The sequence below is a fragment of the Pinus tabuliformis genome, chromosome 4_1 (assembly GCF_031772625.1).
Source record: "Pinus tabuliformis cultivar Carrire ecotype Pingquan chromosome 4_1, CPIR1, whole genome shotgun sequence".
NCBI lineage: Eukaryota > Viridiplantae > Streptophyta > Pinopsida > Pinales > Pinaceae > Pinus > Pinus tabuliformis.
In genome coordinates, this window is record NC_142303.1 from 816,517,158 (window position 1) to 816,525,553 (window position 8,396).

Consider the following 8,396-nt stretch of genomic DNA (forward strand, 5'->3'; position numbering starts at 1 on the left):
GATCCTTAATGGATTCAACTATGATCCTTTGAGCTCTTACTTCCCCTTTCTTGTAATTTTCTAGTTCTTGAGTCTTGTCTTTGCAAGGTTCAATGATTTCAATAGTAACATACTCCATTACCTCATGTTTGGTAAGTCCTAGGTCAATCCTTCTCTTACATACTAGGTAATTTTATGCTCCAACGAGCTTACTGCTTTCCTTGCAGAAAGAGCCCATATGAGCTGTAGATTCAAACATTGAGTAATAATATGATACTTACTTGATAACCTAGACTCTCTTCTTCCTTTATGATGTATTCAACCTTTCTTGATGCCCTCGAGGCCCTTGAAGAAACTTTAATAATTTTCTTTGAAATATGTTCGTAGGATTCTTCCAACAACAACTTCCAAGAGAGATGAATGATACCAAGATCCCTTGATGATTTCTTCAAATATACCTTCCAAGTGGATCTCTTTACAATTGATATCAACAACCTTCTTGTAATCTTCCTCCCAAGCCTTCCTTTGACGAGAGTTTGATGTAGACTTGATCTTCTTCAATGTAGAAACCTTCCTTTCAAATTAATAGGTTTCCTTTTTCCTTCCCCTTTACAAGCAAACCCTTGTTTGTGTCCACAATATGATCCTTCTAACTGAATTATTTTTCACCTTAGCTCTGATGCCATGTTGGAAAATGCAAAGTGGTAACTTATTAATTCAATTTTCCTTTAAAATCAATACTTGCTTGTGAACTTAGTTAGTATTCTTGTGTTCTTTATTTAGATATTTTCATCAAACAAATATCAAGAACATAAATAACAACAACAAAGGACACATATATTAAGCTCTCAGCCAAGGAAAAACCCCTCCAAGGGGAAAACCCAAAAAAAATCTTCTCTTCCTTATAAAATCTACTTGAAATGAGATATAAAGACCCAATCCATAGACCAAATCTTTCTCCAAATACCAAGTCATCCCTTATAACAAGTCCTTACTTGTTCTTGTACCAACCAACTTCAAATTGCAACTTTGACCTTCCAGCTTCAACACTGCAACTCGTCTTGCTACTTCGACCCTGTATTTTCGACCTTGTAGCTGCCATGAAAATCTTAATCATGCTTCCTTATGAGACCTTCCTAGAGCAAGATAGCTCTTCCCAAGGTCAACGAGGTCAAGATAGAGTATTCTTACTTCTATCTACAAGATACTGCACTTCATCCTACTGCAACTAGAACCTGCAATTTCAACCTCCTCTCGTAGCACCAGAAACCCTATAAATTAGCACTTGTGAGAGAAATAGAGCCCAAAAATAGAGATTTTTCTTCCTTCTTGGATTCTTCTTGCCTCCTAGACCTTCACTCTCCTTTTTTTATTCTCCCAACTACAAATTGAATTTTTGATTGTGAGATCAAACTTGTTGTGTGAGTGTGTCCCAAATGAGGTCGAACTGCTCCTTTATATAGCCTTTTCAAGGGGTCAAATTCCCTCCTTTAGGCCAACTTGTACTTTTTGATTTTCCAGGACTTTCTAGACTCAAAAATAATTCTTTTTCCAATTACTTTTTTCTTGGAAGGGTCTTATAAACATGATGTTGACTTGTTTGAATCATGACAATAAATCCTAATACCTAACAAACCCTAGAAGCATGAAGAACATGCTTTTAACTAAAAGACCATCAATAATGAGCATGAAACCCATGTTGTAATAATAATAAATTTTTATTTTCTTCTATATTTTGTTACGTAGGATACATATTGAAATGAGTACAATAAAAATTTTGAAGACTGAAACTAGTTACATTTCCAACAAGAAGTAATTATCGATAGCAAAAATTTGTGCTTGTCTTAGGACTAGAAAATCAACACATATCGCTTTTAATTTACGCTGGTATATAAATGTGTTAGTATATACAATGTGTGTATGGTTAATGGATTGATGCTTATTTTTGTCGTTTCCACTATGTAGATCACATGTAGAGTAGCATTATATCTTTTATAAAATCTAGTTTTAGCTTTTGATTTCCATTGTTTGCAATATTGTGTAGACGGTCTCGAATTTGAGGTTTTGATTGTATTTTGAAGGGGGATTATTAATCAACTGACTCGCTTCTATTTACTTGTAATGTTCTGAGATCTTGTTTGTGTTTTGAAGTTAGGACCAGATCTATTGTTTTATCCGAGATACAAATTACCATTGGCGATCTCATCTTTAAGTCTTGTGATCATTCGAAGCATTACATTGACTGATATAGCATTGGGCTTGAAACATAGTGCTTTGTTATGCTCTATGGAAAATATCTTTTCCTCAATACAACCTTTTGAGTCTATAGACAATAGTCGATTTTTTTCTTTGAATGTGGAAAACAATTTAAGTTCAAGAACCTATTTTATTTCATTGCCATACAAAACTAAGGTATAATTGATACGAGTAAATAATATTTAACTTGTGACAACATATGATTTGTGCACAAAATCTATTTTCATGCATATTGTTACTATTGAATATAGATTATGTACACTCAAAATGGTTTATGATATGATAATTAGAGTTTGATTTACTTCTTGAACAACTACTCCCTAATGACATGTGTTTGGTAAAAGGATAAGTGATTGGCTTGATAACGAATGGATTAGTATTTATATAATTAATTGATATAATGTATTTTGAGTGAATAAAATCAGTCTAAGGATCTACACTAGAACTCTTCTCGATCAAACAATGATAGACCTTGGTAGATTATCATAGGATAGTTCTGGATTATATTTCATTTTGGCATTTCATTTACACGCTCTACTTTTGATTTTAGTATTTGGTTTTAGGAGACTAAGGCCCATAACTAGAATCTTTTACTTCTAATCCTAACCTGCAATCAAATGCATGAATGTTTCCTTGAAGCCACAAAAGAGTGTATTCCGGAGCCAAGCTAAGGGATCTGAAGTAAAGGACTAGCTAGAAGGGTCCTAGATCCTTGCAAAATTATTTTCAGTTCCAATGAGTGTTTTAGTAATAGAATTAGATTTCAATTGCTTTCTAAGAGTAGAATAGAAGATTATTATTTAGTTGTTTTTTAAAGAGGAAAATAGTTCTCACGCTACCTACTCATATAGTGTTTATAACTCATCAGTTTATGTCTCATATTGACTTGTGAATGGCTTTTATTGTGACATTAAAATAACCCAATAGGGTCACCACTAATTTATCCTCCATTTTCTAGGAATACTTATTGAAAGTAGAGGGATTGCACTTGCATGTAGGGGAAATTCAAGGTCAACTCATTTGAAATGATTTCATGGACACACTAATTCCTTGTTTGTATGCACTGCATTTTTAGCTTGGTACTACATACATGATGAGGTACAGATTTATTAGCTTGATGAAAATTTCCAACTAACAAGCTCACCTGATCCTCAAACATAAGCTTCATAGATTGCCGCCACCCACTCATTGGTTAAACCGTCCACTTCATCCGTGTTCTTCCAATAAATGTTGGCCATCGACCATGAGATACATTAGCCATTGTTTCATACGAAGTTTTTATATTTAATGTTTTAGGATTATGAGTAAGGATCACAGATCATGACACTTAGAAGTTATACTACTTGCCTAAATTCAATTTAGTGGTCATCTCATACTTCTAGTAAAGCGCAAACTCCTTTAGGTCTTTCTTTCACTATCTGTTAGGATATTCCGACACATAGGAAATAGTTAAGTACAACTTGGTCTAGTATAGAGTTAGGTAAAGTGTGTTTCTTTACTATGTACATTTTGTATCTTACAATCTGACGGTCACGATATGTAGTGATCCGACGGTTCATTCTCTCCTCGTTATTACCAACACTTGATTCGTGGCTTAACACCCGATTGGTCCATGATCTCTATTTAAAGAGGATGGAGGGTCATTTGTAGGTTAACCGTGCATGAGAGAAGCTTATGTAAATTTTCATTCTTTTATTAATAAATTGCCTGAAGTGGCCGCGTTGGCTCAGGCCGTGGACTGTTTCCCTCTTTGAGGGTTTTAACCACGTCAAAAGTACTGGTGTATTGATCTACGATCTGTTTGTGAGCGGTGTCCTTTGGTGTTCTCTCTGAGGAACTTACCCTGTAAATTCCTACATGGTATCAGAGCTATTTGAGGGCCGCGTCCGTTGGTGATCCAAATCTGAAGCCGGTAGAACTGCATCCGACAAATCTACTGTTCTGACTGCTTTCGGGCCGAGAGGACTGCTTTGTTGTGTTGGGAGCATCTGTTCCAGTGAGTAACCCCTTTTGTTTCATGCGAAAAGGTTTCCGGTAGCCCTAGCTGCGTCATTTTTAAGATCTGGAGGTATACAATGTTTATTTGCAGTTTACAGTTATTTTCTCTCTGTTTATTTCAGTTTTCTGTTTATTTAGCATTTTTTTTTATTACCGGATCTATACCTTTAATTTCTGCGTATGCTTTTTGCCCTGCGACTCTGTGCGATCTGGGAAAATCAGAAACAGAAAGGAAGGATTTTTTTCATGCGTATGCTCTTTTCCGCTGCGCCTTAGTGTGATCTCGGAAAATCAGAAACATTGAGGAAAATATTTAGTTTCCGGCTAAAGCTAACTTCGAGCCGCAAGGTTCTTTTTTTTGTATGTCCGTGTTGGGTTTTGTGTTTTTTGTTTTGTAGGGAAAAGAGCTTTCTCAAAGCAAGCACGCAACCCAAAGCATCAACCCCTCTCTCTCTCTCTCTCTCAAACTTTTTGTATAGCTCACTTGGTGCAAAGCTAATTTATGAGAGTAGAGGTCTTGGGTTCAAGTCTCCATTTTGTGGGGGCGGATTTTTCATTTCCGCACATTCCCGCACTTCGTCGGCGACTTCATCAAATTTTCTTCAAAAAGCCATAACTTCTTCATCTAGAAGCCGTTTTCAGAACCGTTTTTTTTGAAACAGCCTAATTTTTCGAGATCTTTCCATTGAAACACTTAGTTTCAGCATCTATAGCTTCATTTTTTTTTTTTTTTAAATAGAAAGTCCATGCCAAGTTATTCTTGACAGCACCAACTACTTCCAACGGTGGTCCTACATTGTGGATTTACTTAGAAGTAAAGGTCTTTACAAAATAGCCACAGGCCAAGAGACCAAACCGAAAGATGAAGACAAGGTAGCTAAATGGGAAAATAGGCAAGAGCAAGCACGTGGGTTGATAGGGATGTCTATTTCTCCAGATCTTAGATTCCATATTACAGAACTTGATACTCCTGATGAAGCAATGAAATAGATTGCTAAAGTATTTGGAATTAAAAATGAACTTAAAGCCCATCAACTTGAAAATGAATTGCTTACATTGGACCCCAATAATTTTTCTTGCATTGAAGATTTTTTGTCCAAGTTCAAGACCCTTAGACTTCTCTTGGAAGGTGTTAAGGTTAAGAAAGAAGATAGTAGCCTTATCTACTCCATTCTTACTAAGTTGGGACCAGCCTATTCTATGTTTGTTTCCACCTTCCATTCTACAAGAGAAGCCTTCATTTCTCAAGGACAAACCTACAAGTCCCCTTCCTTTGATTCCTTTTGTGATTCTTTAATAAGAGAACAAGAAAAACTCTTACACCTTGGTGTTCTTCATCTTGGAAACTCTTCTAAGAAAGCGTTAGCCGCCCAGCAGCAACCAAATCCAAAGAATCCTAAGAAGTTGTATCCTAAAAAGAATGGTCCTAAACCAAACAAGGGTCCTAAACAATTTCAGCCTCAAAATGAAAAACCATTTCAACAAAATGATAAGACAAATAAAAACAAAGGGAAGAAGACTGATAGACATTGCAACTTTTGTAATCGAGATGGCCACTTAGAATCCAAATGCTTTAAGAAGATGGAAGCCTTGGAAGCAACAATGAAGAAGCATAACATCCATTTGGAGCAATCTTCAACTTCAACTTCATCTTTAGGAATGGCACTTTCTGCATGTGGTTGTCAAGCATCTCGGTCTGGCTATGCACTAAATGTATCTTCTTCTTCTCATTCTCATGAGTGGCTCATTGATTCTGGAGCTTCTTATCACATGGCCAAAAGCAAAGCCATGTTTTCTTCTTTAAATGATTGTAACACCAAAAATATATATGTTGGTGATGATAGATCTCTTAGTGTTGTAGGAACTGGAACTGTTCATCTAGACAATGGTCAGTTTAATGATGTATTATGTGTTCCAACCTTATCCTACAACCTTCTATCTGTATATCAGATAACCCATTCAGGTGAAGGTAAAATAGTTGAATTTTCACTTCACGATGTTGTAATTAAGGACCTAAGAGATCCTAGACAGATTTTAGCTACTGGAATTGCTGATGATTCTACAAGGTTGTATAAGTTTCACAACTTTGGGTCATCAAATCTTCTCTTAGTATTTGTTGCTCATAATGATGAAGTGAGCAAACTTTGACATGATCGCTTTGGTCACTTAAACTATCGCTCTCTTTAGAATCTATGTAAAGAAAATATGGTGACAGGTCTTCCAATGGTATCTTGAAGAGATGGTGTTTGTTCCGAATGTGTACTCAGAAAACATCATTGGGACAGTTTTGAAAAACGTGCCTCTTGGCGCGCCTCAGCCCCTTTACAGCTCATGCATAGTGATTTATGTGGTCCACTTCCAGTTGCTTCATTCTCTGGCTACAAGTATTTCTTAACTTTCATTGATGATTTTTCCAGACGCACTTGGGTATACTTCTTAAAACTCAAGAGTGAAGTATTTAACATGTTCTTGGCCTTTAAGGCCTTTGTTGAAAAACAATCTGGACATCAAATTCTTAAGCTAAGATCTGATAATGGCGGAGAATATGTTAAAAACACATTCATCAACTTTTGCACTGAGAATGGAATTCAAATGCAACATACTGTTCCATATACTCCACAACAAAATGGTGTAGCTGAAAGGAAGAATCGCACCTTAAAGGAAATGGCTAATTGTATGCTTCAATCTAAAGGACTTAGTCTTAATTATTGGGTAGAAGCAATTAACTGTGCAAATTACATAATAAATCGCACTCCTACTAAGGTTTTAAAGAATATCACTCCAGAAGAAGCATGGAGCTCAATCAAACTAGATGTAAGTCACTTTCGTGTTTTTGGAAGTGAAGCATGGGCCCATATTCCAGATGAGAAACATAAAGCTTTAGAACCTAAGAGTGAAAAATGTATTTTTGTTGGATATTATGAAGATGTCAAAGGATATAGACTTATTCCACTTAAGTCCAAAAATGTTATCATTAGAAGAGATGTAAAGTTTGCTGAAAATATATCGGCCTGCGAGCCTAGTTCGGCGGATGCGCCACCTCTCCCTATCTCTTCTACTTTTGAAAATATTTCTTCTTCAGATGATGAAAGCGAGGATGAAAATCCTCCCCCACCTTCTCAGGATCCTCCTTCAGCTCCTCAGCTTCCAAAATGGGTCCATGCTACTCGAGATGCAGCAGGTGATCTTGCCGGTGATCCTACAGATCAACGACGTACACGTTCTCAGTTCAAGAGAGCCTCTTCTTTACTGGCTCAAGCTTCAGTGAATTATGATCCTGACACCTTTGCAGAAGCTTCAGGCCATACAGATTGGGAAGCAGCTATGAATGAAGAATATCATTCATTATTGGCAAATGATACACGGGATCTTGTTCCTCTACCAAAGGGACAAAAACTTGTTATATGCAAATGGGTTTACAGAACCAAGTATGGACCAGATGGGAAAGTTTATAAACATAAAGCTCGTCTTGTTGCTAAGGGTTTTTCACAAGTTGAAGGCATTGACTATACTGAAACCTTCTCCCCTGTTGCCAAAATGAACTCTATCCGCCTTGTTCTTTCCCTTGCTGCTTCTTTCAAATGGGAAGTCCATTAGATGGATGTTAAATCCGCCTTCTTGCATGGGGACTTGCATGAAGAAATCTATATGGAACAACCTATTGGCTTTATACAAATAGACTCCAGCCTTGTATGTCGGCTTAAGAAATCCCTTTATGGTCTCAAGCAAGCTCCTCGAGCTTGGTATGCCAAAATGGATAACTTTCTTTTAGAAAATGGCTTTTCTAGGTGTCATTCTGACAATACTATCTACACCAAGAAAGTGGGCAAGTCTCTTATCATTCCTGTTCTTTATGTTGATGATCTTATCCTGACTAGTAGTGATCCCAACCTTATAAACCATGTGAAGTCTAGCCTTAAAAGGAAGTTTGAAATGACAGACTTAGGACACTTACATTATTTTCTCGGTCTTCAAGTCTTGCAATCCAAGGTATTTCCCTTTCTCAGTCCAAGTATGCCTGTGATATTCTACGCCATTTTCACATGGAAGACTGTAAGCCAGCCCCTTCTCACTTTCAGTCTGGACTCAAACTTTCAGTCACTTGTACTTCTCCTGAAGTTGATGCTACCTTATACTGTCAACTTGTAGGAAATTTTTTGTAT